The sequence below is a fragment of the Ranitomeya imitator genome, chromosome 1 (assembly GCF_032444005.1).
Source record: "Ranitomeya imitator isolate aRanImi1 chromosome 1, aRanImi1.pri, whole genome shotgun sequence".
Classification (NCBI taxonomy): Eukaryota; Metazoa; Chordata; class Amphibia; order Anura; family Dendrobatidae; genus Ranitomeya; species Ranitomeya imitator.
In genome coordinates, this window is record NC_091282.1 from 850,858,777 (window position 1) to 850,875,704 (window position 16,928).

The 16,928-nt window shown below is 45.6% G+C and overlaps 1 protein-coding gene across 1 annotated transcript in view; it reads right to left on the bottom strand.

Annotated features, from left to right (window-relative positions):
• Positions 1 to 14,983, bottom strand: part of MED11 (mediator complex subunit 11) — a 38,904-nt gene extending 23,921 nt beyond the window's left edge. The window contains exon 1 of the mRNA XM_069741465.1: positions 14,856 to 14,983. The gene's annotated coding sequence lies outside the window, so the exon portion shown is untranslated. The remainder of the gene's footprint in view (positions 1 to 14,855) is intronic.
• Positions 14,984 to 16,928: the final 1,945 nt, after the last annotated feature.

The window sequence follows — 16,928 nt, forward strand, 5'->3', positions numbered from 1 at the left end:
ATATCATTTACAGTAAACAGGTTTACATTGACAGACTGGTACAGAGGAGAGAGGACCCTGTCCTTGCGGACTTACATTCTATGGGATAGTGGGGAAGAGAAAGAAGGTAGGGGTGAGGCGGCGGCTCTGGCGGCGGCTCTGGCATTGTAGGCTTTCCTGAAGAGATGGGTTTCCAGGTTCAGTCTGAAGGATCCGAGGGTGGTGGATAATCGGACGTGTTGAGGCATGGAATTCCAGAGGATGGGGGATATTCGGGAGAAATCTTGGAGGCGGTTGTGTTAGGAACGAATAAGTTTGGAGGAGAGTAGGTGGTCTTGGGAGGATCGAAGATTATGTGAGGGAAGATATTGGGAGATTAGTTCAGAGATATAGGGAGGGGACAGGTTGTGGATTGCTTTGTAGATCAGTGTTAGTAGTTTGAACTGGATTCGTTGGGTAATTGGGAGCCAGTGGGGGGATTTACAGAGGGGAGAAGCAGGGGAGTAGGGAGGAGAGAGGTGGATTAGCTGGGCAGCAGAGTTGAGGATAGACTGGAATGGCGCAAGAGAGTTAGCTGGGAGGCCACAGAGGAGGGTGTTGCAGTAATCGAGGCGGGAGATGATGAGAGCATGCACAAGAGTTTTGGTAGATTGTGGGCTGAGGAAGGATCGGATTCTGGCAATATTTGAGTTGGAGGCGACAGGAGGTGGCAAGAGCTTGGACGTGAGGTTTGAAGGACAGGGCAGAGTCAAGAGTTACCCCGAGGCAGCTGCGGGAGAGAGCGTGATGCTGTTTACCATAATAGATAGATCAGGTAGGGGGGATACATGAGGTGGGGGAAAGATGATGAATTCGGTTTTGTCTACATTGAGTTTAAGGAAGCGAGAGGTGAAGAAGGAGGATATGGCTGACAGATACTCCGGGATTCTGGACAGCAGGGAGGTTACATCTGGGCCAGAGAGGTAGATCTGAGCAGGGGCGGACATACCGCATTTTCAGCCGGTGCGGCTGTACAGGGGCCCAGAGGTGGAGGGGGGCCCCTGCAGGACGGCTAATAATGAGGGCAATCTGGCCCCCAGGCTCCAAGGGGCTCCTGGCCAGATTGCCCTCTTGTGAGGTAAGCTCCGCTGCCTGCAAAAGAAAATGGCAACGGACTGAGATGCAGCGATCCCTTCTGCTCCCTTCCCGCGTTTCCTATCTCTCACACAGCGTTGCTGTGCCAGAGAGAGGAAGCTGCCAGCGACGGTGATCCCCAGAGAGGCAGGTGTGTGTGCAGTCTTCTTCCCCCTGTGAGCTCTTCTTCCCCTCGCACTGCCCTGCAGCACACTAAACACCCGTGATTGCTGACTTCAGACTCGATCTGCAACTTCACTTCAACTCCGAAAAAGCTCCAGCTCTGCATGTGCTGAATCGGAGGACAGTGAAGTCAGATTAGTAGCAGGAGAATGTGCTGGGGGGAGGTAAGGAGAAAAGGGGGGCTCCTCCCTCTGGATTCACTTTACTGCGCGTGCCATAACAAAGAACGGACAAATTGCTGTCGGATAAACTTTACAGCCAAAGCTTTGTAGCAGTCCTATGCAGCACGGCCAGGCTCCTTCTAGGAGACCCAGCAGCTGTGGAGGAGGCTCGCAGCAGGTCCTCAAGGAGAGCTGTGTGCAGGGGGTCGTCCACTGCAGACCATCCCCTTTGCCACCTGCTGCACTCCTATGACAGCAAAGGAACCAGAGAATAAGGCTAGGTTCCCATTGCTTTAGGGCAATCCGTTAAGCGCATAGCGCTAGCGGATTGCGCTAACGCAATGTTTCTTTTTGGTCCGCGTTCGCCGTCCCCGCTAGCGCAGATCCCCGATCTGCGGTACCGAGGGACGGACCTCGGACGCTGCAAGCAGCGTCCGAGGTCCGTCACAAGAGAACGGCACATCGCTAGCACGTGCCGAAAATGGCACGCGCTAGCGATGCGCTACAGGCAGAAATAACATTGCTGTCAATGGGTGCGCTAACGGACCCGTTGCGTGGCGTTAATTGCGACATTTTCGCCGTGCAACGCTGTCCGTTAGCGTTAACCCATTAACGCAATGGGAACCTAGCCTAAAGGTACCGTCACACATAACAATATCGTTAACGATATCGTTACTTTTGTGTCGTAGCAACAATATCGTTAACAAAATCGTTATGCGTGACAGCGACCAACGATCAGGCCCCTGCTGGGAGATCGTTGGTCGCTGAGGAAAGTCCAGGACTTTATTTCGTCGCTGGATCACCTGCTGACATCGCTGAATCGGCATGTGTGACACCGATTCAGCGATGTCTTCACTGGTAACCAGGGTAAACATCGGGTTACTAAGCACAGGGCCACGTTTAGTAACCCGATGTTTACCCTGGTTACCATTGTAAATGTAAAAACAAACACTACATACTTACATTCCCGGTGTCTGGTCACGTCCCTCGCCTTCAGCTTCCTGCACTGACTGTGAGTGCCGGCCGTAAAGCAGAGCACAGCAGTGACGTCACCGCTGTGCTTTACGGCCGGCGCTCAGTCAGTGCGGGAAGCTGAAGGCGAGGGACCTGACCAGACACCGGGAATGTAAGTATGTAGTGTTTGTTTTTACATTTACAATGGTAACCAGGGTAAACATCGGGTTACTAAGCGCGGCCCTGCGCTTAGTAACCCGATGTTTACCCTGGTTACCCGGGGACTTCGGCATCGTTGGTCGCTGGAGAGCTGTCTGTGTGACAGCTCTCCAACGACCAAACAGCGACGCTGCAGCGATCGACATCGTTGTCTATATCGCTGCAGCGTCGCTTAATGTGACGGTACCTTAAGATGCAAAATATATGGGATTTTACTATCTCTTTATCTGTATCTATCCATCCCATATCTATAATCTATCTATTATCTATCTTCTATCTATCTACTATCTATTATCTATCTATGTATTATCTATGTATCTCCTATCTCCTATCTATGTATCTCCTATCTGTTACCTATCCATCTATCTATTATCTGTATCTCCTATCTATCTCATATCTATTATCTATCTGTCTATCTATCCCATATCTATCTTCTATCTATCTATCATCTATCTATCTCTCTATTATCTATCTATCATCTATCTACTAGCTATTATCTATCATCTGTCTATATCTATTATCTATCATCTGTCTATCTATATCTATCTGTCCATCTATCTCATGTCTATCTACCCCCAACAATGGCAGCTCCTGGTGTATTTGGGAACTTGGGCAATGGAGACTCAATGGACCAGCTATGCGACGAACACTAAAGGCCTCTGTGCACATTAAAGAGCTCAACACAATTTGATCATTCTTGCAGGTCCAAGAGAGCAATTAATGTATAATCGGACCCCCCGAATCTCCCCAAAGGTGGAGAAAAGGATCAGGCTCTTTGAACGTTAACTACTGATCCTCTTCCTCCTGTGAGATAATCCACCATCAGTGTCTGGTAATGGCTTACTCCCCACTCCTGTTGGAAGCACCTACATCTTGCCTTGCGCAGGCGTGTACTATGGAGGACAGAGAATGAACTTCAATCCAATATTGCAGCCAGCATGCAGCCGGCGGGTAAGGAAAGGGTGAATCAAACACCCGATAACCCCACCTCTATGGCTGAAAATTGTTCCCTCCAAATTCAGGTGACAGAGTCCCTTTAACAGAATGTCCTTTCTGCATATACTTCACCAGTTGTGAGGAAAAGGCAATGATGGTGGTGGTGGAAAGGACAATAATGGGGGTGGTGGAGGAGAAAGCAATGATGGAGGTGGTGAAGATGGCAATGATGGGAGTGGTGGGGAAGGCAATGATGGAGCTGGTGAAAAGGGCAATGAGTGGGGTGGGGGAGAGGACAATAATGGGATGCGGGGGGAAGAGGACAAGATGGGTGTGGGGGATTGGGATGGGAAGAAGGGGGATTTATAATGAATTTAGGAACAGGGAAGGTGGAGGAAGTATATAGCACAGTCCCTTAGTATATAGCGTACTCGCTTATTTTATGATGCCGTCCCATATTATATAGCTTCCTCTGCTGTTATGTACAGTGCTGTCTCTTACATAGTGTATTCTTGTTATTTTTGTTATTCACAGCGCCCTCTTTTATTACATAGTCCCCTCTCTTGTTAGATGTAAAATGACTGCTGATGGAGGAGCCAGTGACCAGACGACCAGTCCATCAACTCCTCCATTAGAAAAGAAGCATTCCCATGCTCCATCAGCCATAATTGCATTATACAGCTAACAAGACAGGACAGTATGTAATAAAAAATCAGGGCTCTATATAATCCAATATGTAAGGGACGGTACTGTACATGACAAGAGAGGGCACTGTATAATAAGGGACGGCAATATACATAACAAAGGAGACTATGTAATATATATATACACACATGTATGTGTGTGGCTATATATATATCTTTGGAGAGGGGCCCACAGACACATTTCTTGCACAGGGGCCCCAAGCTGTCAGTGTCCACCCCTGGATCTGAGTGTCGTCTGCATACAGGTGGTACTGGAAGCCATGGGACTTTATGAGTTGTCCTAGGCCAAGGGTATAGATGGAAAAAAGTAGTGGCCCTAGGACAGAGCCATGAGGGACTCCAACAGAGAGAGGGCGGGATGAGGAGGTAGTGTGGGAGTGGGAAACGCTAAATGTGCGATTGGATAGGTATGAGGCAATCCAGGACAGGGCAAGGTCTTTGATGCCAAGGGAAGAGAGAATCTGTAGCAGTAGGCAGTGATCGACTGTGTCGAAAGCAGAGGACAGGTCAAGGAGGAGGATGGAGAACCGTCTGTTAACTTTGGCTGTGACTAAGTCATTAGTAATCTTTGTCAGGGCAGTTTTGGTGGAGTGGTGGGGGCGGAAGCCAGATTGGAGGTTATCAAGAAGAGAGTTAGATGAGAGGTGGGAGGAAAGTTGAGCATGGACATGCTGCTCAAGAAGTTTTGAAGCAAACGGGAGCAGTGATATTGGGTGATAGCTGGGCATAGCAGTTGGGTCAAGGTTAGTTTTTTTGAGGATGGGTGTGATCGTGGCATGTTTGAAGGCAGAGGGGAAGGTACTGGAAGAGAGCGATAGGTTGAAGAGATGGGTTAGAGCTGGAATGAGCGTGTTAGTGAGGTTGGGCAGCAGGTGGGAAGGGATGGGGTCAAGTGCACAGGTGGTGAGGTGTGATTTGGAAAAGAGGTGAGTAAGCTCTCCTTCAGTGATGTTGGAGAGGGAGGTTATTAGTGAAGGGCAGAGGTCTGGTATATGGAGTGGTTGGGGTGGTGGACAAGTAAAGGTTTGCCTTGTTTGCTTAATCTTGTTTTTGAAGTAGGTGGCAAAGTCCTCGGAAGAGATGAAGGGATTTGGAGGTGGCAGTGGTGGGTGGAGGAGAGAGTTAGATGTGCTGAACAGTTGTTTTGGGTTGTAGGATAGTGAAGATACAAGGTTAGTGAAATAGGTCTGTTTAGCAGAGGTGAGGGCTGATTTGAAGTCAAGACATATTTTCAGTTGTTTCACACTTTTTTGTTAAGTATATAATTCCACATGTGTTAATTCAATGCCTTCAGTGTGAATTAATGAAAATACAGAAAAATCTTTATATGAGAAGGTGTGTCCAAACTTTTGGTCTGTACTGTATGTATGGAAACAGCCTACTCAGAAAAACGCAGTCATAAGTCCAGATAAATGCAAATTACAAAAACCTTTATTTATCACAACAGATATAAAACAGGAGATAGGGAAATTCTCCGTGCCACCCTCAGCACATACAAACAGGACAGGAGCAGGTGTAGGTATGTATATCAATACCAAAAATACAAAAAGTGACCGTATAAGGTGCACATCAATAACTAGGTACCACCATTTGCATTTCGGTAATAGTAATCATTCTCGACAAAAGGAATAAATGTATAAGATACACATACCAGTCAACGTAAAGACAAAAGTATACAGACGGATGTGTGGTATCTGTACACTTTTGTCTTTACGTTGACTGGTATGTATATCTTATACATTTATTCCTTTTGTCGAGAATGATTACTATTACTGAAATGCAAATGGTGGTTCCTAGTTATTGATGTGCACCTTATACGGTCACTTTTTGTATTTTTGGTATTGATATACATACACCCGCTCCTGTCCTGTTTGTATGTGCTGAGGGTGGCACGGAGAATTTCCCTATCTGCTGTTTTACATCTCTTGTGATAAATAAAGGTTTTTGTAATTTGCATTTATCTGGACTTGACAGCATTTTTCTGAGTAGGCTGTTCTCTATGGCTATGCAGTTTTGTCCATTATGGTCCTATTCAGTCCCATTTTTATATTGATAATTAAGTCCCTATTGGGAATATTACTACATTGGTGACTGGCATGTATTCCATGAAGTATTTCTGGCTAACTGTATGTATGGGGTATAGTGTGAGTGTTAATATATTCACCTACCCAAGTTTTCTCCGGGATCCAGTATCATTCTGGTCTGCTTCTCGGTGACATCACCGCTAAGCATCAAATTGCGATCTGCGTGCCCTGGAAGTGGCTTTTACAATGTAAGCCAATGGAGCCTCAGAACGAGGTCTTATAGGCTTAAATACAAGAAAATTCTGGCTCACACAGAGAGCGATTCGGATAGTCTGAAGAGCAGTGACAACATTACTAGAAATGTTGCTGGCTGTTTAAGTCATGCTTTCCCCCATTGATTATTATTTTTTTTTTTATTGGGTCATGTTCTGATGGTCCTGTTTTGATCTTTAAGATCATGACTAAAGGCGTCATGGGCATCTATAAAGCTTAGATGTTTCTAGCATGAAAGTTTTTATTTACGGTATGTTATCCATTTTGAATTGATCTAAATAAAAGATAATACAATTTGAGAGTTGATACCTTTTAATGGCTACCTGGAAAGATGGTAACAAATAGAAGATTTCAAGGCTACTCAGGTCTCGTCATCAGGCATAGAATAACAAAATCTGAAGAATCACATATTTATACACAACAGGCCCAGGAATAATGCAGTAATAAGACAAATGGTGTAAAGCAGAACTATCATTATGCGTTGGGGAGAAGCAGTTGTGGCTGTAAATATTGGAATAGTTCATAGATAAAGAGTGTGAATGTTTTATTGGCCTGTGATTGAGGTCTGGTCCAGGGTTGTGATGCCCCCACAAGGTCTGAATAGCACGTTCCTTGATTGATTTAACAAGACATAAATCCATGAGACATTTATTCCTGCTCTGAATGTGTTAGGGTATGTTCACACGTTCAGGATTTCCATCCTTTTTTTCAGGACAGTTTTTTTAACCCCTCTGTGACCTTAGACGTACTATCCCGTCGAGGTGCCCTGGGCTTATCTGACCCTGGACGGGATAGTACGTCATAGCCGATCGGCCGCGCTCACGGGGGGAGCGCGGCCGATCGCGGCCGGGTGTCAGCTGCTTATCGCAGCTGACATCCGGCACTATGTGCCAGGAGCGGTCACGGACCGCCCCCGGCACATTAACCCCTGGCACACCGCGATCAAAGATGATCGCGATGTGCCGGCGGTGCAGGGAAGCACCGCGCAGGGAGGGGGCTCCCTGCGGGCTTCCCTGAGCCCCCCGCAGCAACGCGATATGATCGCGTTGCTGCGAGGGTCTCCTCACCTCCCTCCCTGCTCGAGCCCCGGATCCAAGATGGCCGCGGATCCGGGTCCTGCAGGGAGGGAGGTGGCTTCACAGAGCCTGCTCAGAGCAGGCACTGTGAAGGCTGCAGCGCTGCATATCAGATCAGTGATCTGACAGAGTGCTGTGCAAACTGTCAGATCACTGATCTGTGATGTCCCCCCCTGGGACAAAGTAAAAAAGTAAAAAAAAATTTTTCCAAATGTGTAAAAAAAATAAAAAAAAATATTCCAAAATAATGAAAAAAAAAAAAAAAAATATTATTCCCATAAATACATTTCTTCATCTAAATAAAAAAAAAAAAACAATAAAAGTACACATATTTAGTATCGCCGCGTCCATAACGACCCGACCTATAAAACTGTCCCACTAGTTAACCCCTTCAGTAAACACCGTAAGAAAAAAAAAAAAAAAACGAGGCAAAAAACAACGCTTTATTATCATACCGCCGAACAAAAAGTGGAATAACACGCGATCAAAAGGACAGATATAAATAACCATGGTACCGCTGAAAGCGTCATATTGTCCCGCAAAAAAAGAGCCGCCATACAGCATCATCAGCAAAAAAATAAAAAAGTTATAGTCCTGAGAATAAAGCGATGCAAAAATAATTATTTTTTCTGTAAAATAGTTTTTATCGTATAAAAGCACCAAACCATAAAAAAATGATATAAATGAGGTATCGCTGTAATCGTACTGACCCGAAGAATAAAACTGATTTATCAATTTTACCAAACGCGGAACGGTATAAACGCCTCCCCCAATAGAAATTCATGAATAGCTGGCTTTTGGTCATTCTTCCTCACAAAAATCGGAATAAAATGCGATAAAAAAATGTCACGTGCCCAAAAATGTTTTCAATAAAAACGTCAACTCGTCCCGCAAAAAACAAGACCTCACATGACTCTGTGGACCAAAATATGGAAAAATTATAGCTCTCAAAATGTGGTATTGCAAAAAATATTTTTTGCAATAAAAAGGGTCTTTCAGTGTGTGACGGCTGCCAATCATAAAAATCCGCTAAAAAACTCGCTATAAAAGTAAATCAAACCCCCCTTCATCACCCCCTTAGTTAGGGAAAAATAAAAAAAAATGTATTTATTTCCATTTTCCCATTACGGCTAGGGTTAGGGCTAGGGTTAGGGTTAGGGCTAGGGTTAGGGCTAGGGTTAGGGCTAGGGTTAGGGCTAGGGTTAGGGCTAGGGTTAGGGCTAGGGTTAGGGCTAGGGTTAGGGCTAGGGTTAGGGCTAGGGTTAGGGCTAGGGTTAGGGCTAGGGTTAGGGCTAGGGTTAGGGCTAGGGTTAGGGCTAGGGTTAGGGCTAGGGTTAGGGCTAGGGCTAGGGTTAGGGTTAGGGTTATGGTTAGGGCTAGGGTTAGGGCTAGGGTTAGGGCTAGGGTTAGGGTTGGGGCTACAGTTAGGGTTGGGGCTAAAGTTAGGGTTAGGGTTTAGATTACATTTACAGTTGGGAATAGGGTTGGGATTAGGGTTAGGGGTGTGTCAGGGTTAGAGGTGTGGTTAGGGTTACCGTTGGAATTAGGGTTAGGGGTGTGTTTAGATTAGGGTTTCAGTTATAATTGGGGGGTTTCCACTGTTTCGGCACATCAGGGGCTCTCCAAACACGACATGGCGTCCGATCTCAATTCCAGCCAATTCTGCGTTGAAAAAGTAAAATTGTGCTCCTTCCCTTCCGAGCTCTCCTGTGTGCCCAAACAGGGGTTTACCCCAACATATGGGGTATCAGCGTACTCAGGACAAATTGGACAACAACTTTTGTGGACCAATTTCTCCTGTTACCCTTGGGAAAATACAAAACTGGGGGCTAAAAAATAATTTTTGTGGGAAAACAAAAAGATTTTTTATTTTCACGGCTCTGCGTTATAAACTGTAGTGAAACACTTGGGGGTTCAAAGTTCTCACAACACATCTAGATAAGTTCATTGAGGGGTCTAGTTTCCAATATGGGGTCACTTGTGGGGGGTTTCTACTGTTTAGGTACATTAGGGGCTCTGCAAACGCAATGTGACGCCTGCAGACCAATCCATCTAAGTCTGCATTCCAAATGATGCTCCTTCCCTTCCGAGCCCTCCCATGCGCCCAAACGGTGGTTCCCCCCCACATATCGGGTATCAGCGTACTCAGGACAAATTGGACAACAACATTTAGGGTCCAATTTCTCCTGCTAACCTTGGAAAAATACAAAACTGGGGGCTAAAAAATAATTTTTGTGGGAAAAAAAATTTTGTTTTATTTTTATGGCTCTGCATTATAAACTTCTGTGAAGCCCTTGGTGGGTCAAAGTGCTCACCACACCTCTAGATAAGTTCCTTAGGGGGTCTACTTTCCAAAATGGTGTCACTTGTGGGGGGTTTCAATGTTTAGGCACATCAGTGGCTCTCCAAACGCAACATGGCGTCCCATCTCAATTCCTGTCAATTTTGCATTGAAAAGTCAAACGGCGCTCCTTCCCTTCCGAGCTCTCCCATGCGCCCAAACAGTGGTTTACTGCCACATATGGGGTATCAGCGTACTCGGGACAAATTGGACAACAACTTTTGAGGTCCAATTTCTTCTCTTACCCTTGGAAAAATAAAAAATTGGGGGCAAAAATATAATTTTTGTGAAAAAATATGATTTTTTATTTTTACGGTTCTGCATTATAAACTTCTGTGAAGCACTTGGTGGGTCAAAGTGCTCACCACACCTCTAGATAAGTTCCTTAGGGGGTCTACTTTCCAAAATGGTGTCACTTGTGGGGGGTTTCAATGTTTAGGCACATCAGTGGCTCTCCAAACGCAACATGGCGTCCCATCTCAATTTCTGTCAATTTTGCCATGAAAAGTCAAACTGCGCTCCTTCCCTTCCGAGCTCTCCCATGCGCCCAAACAGTGGTTTACTGCCACATATGGGGTATCAGCGTACTCAGGACAAATTGGACAACAACTTTTGAGGTCCAATTTCTTCTCTTACCCTTGGAAAAATAAAAAATTGGGGGCAAAAATATAATTTTTGTGAAAAAATATGATTTTTTATTTTTACGGTTCTGCATTATAAACTTCTGTGAAGCACTTGGTGGGTCAAAGTGCTCACCACACATCCAGATAAGTTCCTTAGGGGGTCTACTTTCCAAAATGGTGTCACTTGTGGGGGGTTTCAATGTTTAGGCACATCAGTGGCTCTCCAAACGCAACATGGCGTCCCATCTCAATTCCTGTCAATTTTGCATTGAAAAGTCAAATAGCGCTCCTTCCCTTCCGAGCTCTCCCATGCGCCCAAACAGTGGTTTACTGCCACATATGGGGTATCAGCGTACTCAGGACAAATTGGACAACAACTTTTTGGGTCCAATTTCTCCTGTTACCCTTGGTAAAATAAAACAAATTGGAGCTGAAGTAAATTTTTTGTGTAAAAAAGTTAAATGTTCATTTTTATTTAAACATTCCAAAAATTCCTATTAAACACCTGAAGGGTTAATAAACTTCTTGAATGTGGTTTTGAGCACCTTGAGGGGTGCAGTTTTTAGAATGGTGTCACACTTGGGCATTTTCTATCATATAGACCCCTCAAAATGACTTCAAATGAGACGTGGTCCCTAAAAAAAAATGGTGTTGTAAAAATGAGAAATTGCTGGTCAACTTTTAACCCTTATAACTCCCTAACAAAAAAAAAAATTGTTTCCAAAATTATGCTGATGTAAAGGAGACATGTGGGAAATGTTACTTATTAAGTATTTTGTGTGACATATCTCTGTGATTTAATTGCATAAAAATTCAAAGTTTGAAAATTGCGAAATTTTCAAAATTTTCGCCAAATTTCCGTTTTTTTCACAAATAAACGCAGGTACTATCAAAGAAATTTTACCACTATCATGAAGTACAATATGTCACGAGAAAACAATGTCAGAATCACCAGGATCCGTTGAAGCGTTTCGGAGTTATAACCTCATAAAGGGACAGTGGTCAGAATTGTAAAAATTGGCCTGGTCATTAACGTGCAAACCACCCTTGGGGGTAAAGGGGTTAAAAAACTGCAGCTCTTGGCAGAAAACGCAGGTCCTTTTTTTGTCCTTTTTTGATGCGTTTTTTTATCCTTTTTTTATGCAGTTTTCTATGCAGAGACTGTGTGTTTCCTAGGAAGCTTTTTAGGGCTAAAATGGCTGAAAATACCCTAACCCTACCCCTAACCCTACCCCTATTCTAACCTTAGTGAAAAAAAAAAAAAAAAATTCTTAATTTTTTTATTGTCCCTACCAATGGGGGTGACAAAGTGGGGGGGGTGTCATTTACTATTTTTTTATTTTGATCACTGAGATATAACCTATCTCAGTGATCAAAATGCACTTTGGAGCGAATCTGCCGGCCGGCAGATTCGGCGGGCGCACTGCGCATGCGCCCGCCATTTTGCAAGATGGCGGCGCCCAGGGAGAAGACGGCCGGACGGACACCGGGACGCCGGGTAAGTATAAGGGGGGGAGATTAGGGCACGGGGGGGGCATCGGAGCACTGGGGGGGGGCATCGGAGCACGGGGGGGCAGCCACACTCCGCCCACGCACTTCCGCCCGCTCCCCCGCACTTCCTGCTGCAGCGGTTCTGCACATCAAATCGCAGTAAAACCCGCAGATATATTTTTGATCTGCGGGTTTTACTGCGATTTTGACCTCACAATGGAGGTCTATGGGTGCAGAACCGCTGCGGTTCAGGAAAAAGAAGTGACATGCTCCTTTTTTGCCGCAGCTATTCTGCGCGGCTTTTTAAACGAAATTACGGACCATGTGCACAGCAGTGACTGTTTTCCATAGGGTTACATTGTTATGTACCCTGCATGGAAAACTGCTGCGGAACCGCAGCGGCAATACCGCTGCGGTTCCGCAGTAAAAAACGCACTGTGTGAACATGGCCTTAAAGGTCATCATAAAGTTTGTACTCCCACAATCTTCTGCCTCTATGGGACGTGAAGTCACTAGTGATGAGCGAACGTGCTCCGATAACGTGTGTTATCCGAGTATTTTGCATGTGCTCGAATAATATATTTGGTAGACAGTAGCAACACACTTGGGTATTACCTGTTTGTTTGGCAATCCTCGCATGTGTTGAGACTATCTACCATCGCAAAACATGCAGCCGCAGGGACTAGAACATATTATCCGAGCTCGTTCGCTCATCACTAGAACGTACCTTTCTATACCAGAAGTTTCATGTGCAAGATGCTGTGATCAGGGTAACAAAAATGTTTGGCCACACGTAGCTCTATTCTTTTTCTTTTATTAGTTGATGACGAGAATTCATCCTTGTTCTCAGTTTTTGTCCTGTCTGCCACATACAGACACCCAGTAGGACATTCGGCACCACTAATTGCTGGCAGTTCCTTCAACAATGAACGGAGGAGAGGTGCGCAGGTCTCATTCTTTTGGGCTCCATCTATTTTCAATGGGACTGATGTAGGAGGAGTACAGCACTCAATTGCTGGCAGGACACCGAACAAGGAGTGGAGTGGTGGCGCACATGCTCCATTCCCTGACACTTCATCTATTTTCTATGGGGCTAATATAGAAACAGTAATGCACTCACTAATTGTTGGCAGTCCATTCACACTAGCAGTATTTGGTCAGTATTTTACCTCAGTATGTGTAAGCCAAAACCAGGAGTGGAACAATTAGAGGAAAAGTATAATAGAAACATCTGCACCACTTCTGTATTTATCACCCACTCCTGGTTTTGGCTTACAGATACTGAGGTAAAATACTGACCTAATACTGCTAGTGTGAATGTAGGCGCGCATTCTCCATTCAGACAGGACTCTGCAGAACCCCATTCTCGGGAATTTGGGGGGCCCTATGATTAGGGGATTACTTTTGGGAAAACCCGCTTTATGTTTGGATTAGATAGAAGTAAATTCATTATTTTGGGGATCCGGACAGGTCGGCAGACGCCTCCATGAAATAAAATGGAAAATTGCAGTTGTTAGAGTATGTGCACACCTTGCGGAATTGCCTGTGGAATTTTCTGTGCGAATTTTGCATCTCTTGGCAGAAAACGCAGGTCAAAATCTGCGCTTTTTTTATGCGGCTTTTGTTGCAGATTTAATGCGTTTTTCCCCCCTGCAGATTTCCATTATGGAATGGGTGCAGAAACGCAGCAGATCTGCAAAAAGAAGTGACATGCTCCTTCTTTTATCTGCAGCATTTCTGTGCAGATTTTTCCGCACCATTAGCACAGCATTTTTTTCTTGTTATTGATTTACATTGTACTGTAAATTACTTGCAGATCTCCAGCGTTTCTGCGCGGAAAAAAAAAAAAAAAAAAGGTGCAGATCTGCAGGAAATCTGCAACGTGTGCACATAGCCTTAGGATGGTTTCACACAGGCACCCGTTCAGTGGTCCCGTCATGACGCCCAAACCCCCCGCAAAACGGGATTCGGTTATGCGCTGAAGCGGCCATAGACTGTAATGGTGCATCATATTCGGGCACGTCTATTTGAGGCGAACACCCTGGCGCAGTGTACCACGTCTGAGCATCGCCTACATTAGGCGCACATTCGCTGTCGCCATTATACTCTATGGCCCCGTCACCGCATAAGGCTGAATCCAGTTTTGCGAGGGGTTTGGAACTAAAGGTACCGTCACACTCAGCGACGCTGCAGCGATATAGACAACGAGCCGATCGCTGGAGCGTCGCTGTTTAGGTCGCTGTAGAGACGTCAAACACAGCAACACCAGAACGATGCAGGAGCGATCCAGTGACATAACGGCGACTCACTTATCGTTCTCGCTGGTTGTTAGCTCCATTGGAAACCATTGCTGGCATCGTTGCTTTTGCTGTCAAACATGACGATACACGCCGACCTGACGACCAAATAAAGTTCTGGACTTCTAGCTCAGACCAGCGATGACACAGCGGGATCCAGATCGCTGCTGCGTGTCAAACTCAACGAGATCGCTATCCAGGACGCTGCAACGTCACGGATCGTTGTCGTTCTCGTTGTAAAGTTGTTCAGTGTGACGGTACCTTAAGTCCTGACTGGGAACGCAGTGTGAAAGGGCCCTATGGGCAGAACACACACCCTGGGAGGAGGGCAGCACACTGCGATCATTGCTATGCGGGGTTATGGTGGACACCTTGCACCAGCTGTCGATTCTATACAGCAACATACAGTGTTTCCCGCATCGACCGGCTCTCCACTATATCTGTAACATGACTGACACATACAGCGACATAAAGCACTCACCCACTGAAGCCCTTTCCTAAAGGAAACCGACCGCCGCTTCCTGCAGATTTGCGAGTACCAAGATGGCGGAAGGCGGCATAAATAAGAGCACCAAGATGACGCGCCTGCGCACTTGTTCTGTAAGTCCACGCCTCACGTCACGTGATACATGGGGCTGTTGTGGGTACAGCAAATCCGACGTGAGCTGAGGAGGCGGGAGAATGCGCAGCTCGGAAACTACGGCAAGCCGCTGGAGTCATGTGATCACCCACTGTGCACTGCAGCCATACACACACACAGTGCCATTTACTTCCGTCATATCCGCATACTCATAGTGTGAGGGAAATCACGGGATATCGGTGTGTTACAGGGGCGCTCCGATGAGATTACTGAGCGGCAGGTGTTAGATTTGTTATATTACTTTAATATTTTTACCTGTACAGCCAGACCGCCCACCATTGGTAAACGACAGGCACACAGTCCTTTATCTGCGCCCCACACAGTGGAATGGCGAGGGTCCCATGGGCCTCCACCAGCATGGAGGTCGGCTCTATTGGCCCCTGTAGCAATGTCCTGGGACCATCCTGGAATATGGCCCCCTTCTGTAAGAATGGCCTGTAGCGCCCTACTGTAATAACGCCCCCCATTCTAGCTCCTTACTGCAGTAATGTCCCATTATTTAATAACGCCCCCCATTCTAGCTCCTTACTGCAGTAATGTCCCATTATTTAATAACGCCCCCCATTCTAGCTCCTTACTGCAGTAATGTCCCATTATTTAATAACGCCCCCCATTCTAGCTCCTTACTGCAGTAATGTCCCATTTAATAACGCCCCCATTCTAGCTCCTTACTGCAGTAATGTCCCATTATTTAATAACGCCCCCCATTCTAGCTCCTTACTGCAGTAATGTCCCATTTAATAACGTCCCCCATTCTAGCTCCTTACTGCAGTAATGTCCCATTATTTAATAACGTCCCCCATTCTAGCTCCTTACTGCAGTAATGCCCCATTATTTAATAACGTCCCCCATTCTAGCTCCTTACTGCAGTAATGTCCCATTATTTAATAACGCCCCCCATTCTAGCTCCTTACTGCAGTAATGTCCCATTATTTAATAACGCCCCCCATTCTAGCTCCTTACTGCAGTAATGTCCCATTATTTAATAACGCCCCCCATTCTAGCTCCTTACTGCACTAATGCCCCATTATTTAATAACGCCCCCCATTCTAGCTCCTTACTGCAGTAATGTCCCATTATTTAATAACGCCCCCCATTCTAGCTCCTTACTGCAGTAATGTCCCATTATTTAATAACGCCCCCCATTCTAGCTCCTTACTGCAGTAATGTCCCATTATTTAATAACGCCCCCCATTCTAGCTCCTTACTGCAGTAATGTTCCATTATTTAATAACGCCCCCCATTCTAGCTCCTTACTGCAGTAATGTCCCATTATTTAATAACGCCCCCCATTCTAGCTCCTTACTGCAGTAATGTCCCATTATTTAATAACGTCCCCCATTCTAGCTCCTTACTGCAGTAATGTCCCATTATTTAATAACGCCCCCCCATTCTAGCTCCTTACTGCAGTAATGCCCCATTATTTAATAACGCCCCCCATTCTAGCTCCTTACTGCAGTAATGTCCCATTATTTAATAACGCCCCCCATTCTAGCTCCTTACTGCAGTAATGTCCCATTATTTAATAACGCCCCCCATTCTAGCTCCTTACTGCAGTAATGTCCCATTATTTAATAACGCCCCCCATTCTAGCTCCTTATTGCACTAATGTCCCATTATTTAATAACGCCCCCCATTCTAGCTCCTTACTGCAGTAATGTCCCATTATTTAATAACGCCCCCCATTCTAGCTCCTTACTGCAGTAATGTCCCATTATTTAATAACGCCCCCCATTCTAGCTCCTTACTGCAGTAATGCCCCATTATTTAATAACGCCCCCCATTCTAGCTCCTTACTGCAGTAATGCCCCATTATTTAATAACGCCCCCCATTCTAGCTCCTTACTCTAGTAATGTCCCATTATTTAATAACGCCCCCCATTCTAGCTCCTTACTCTAGTAATGTCCCATTAT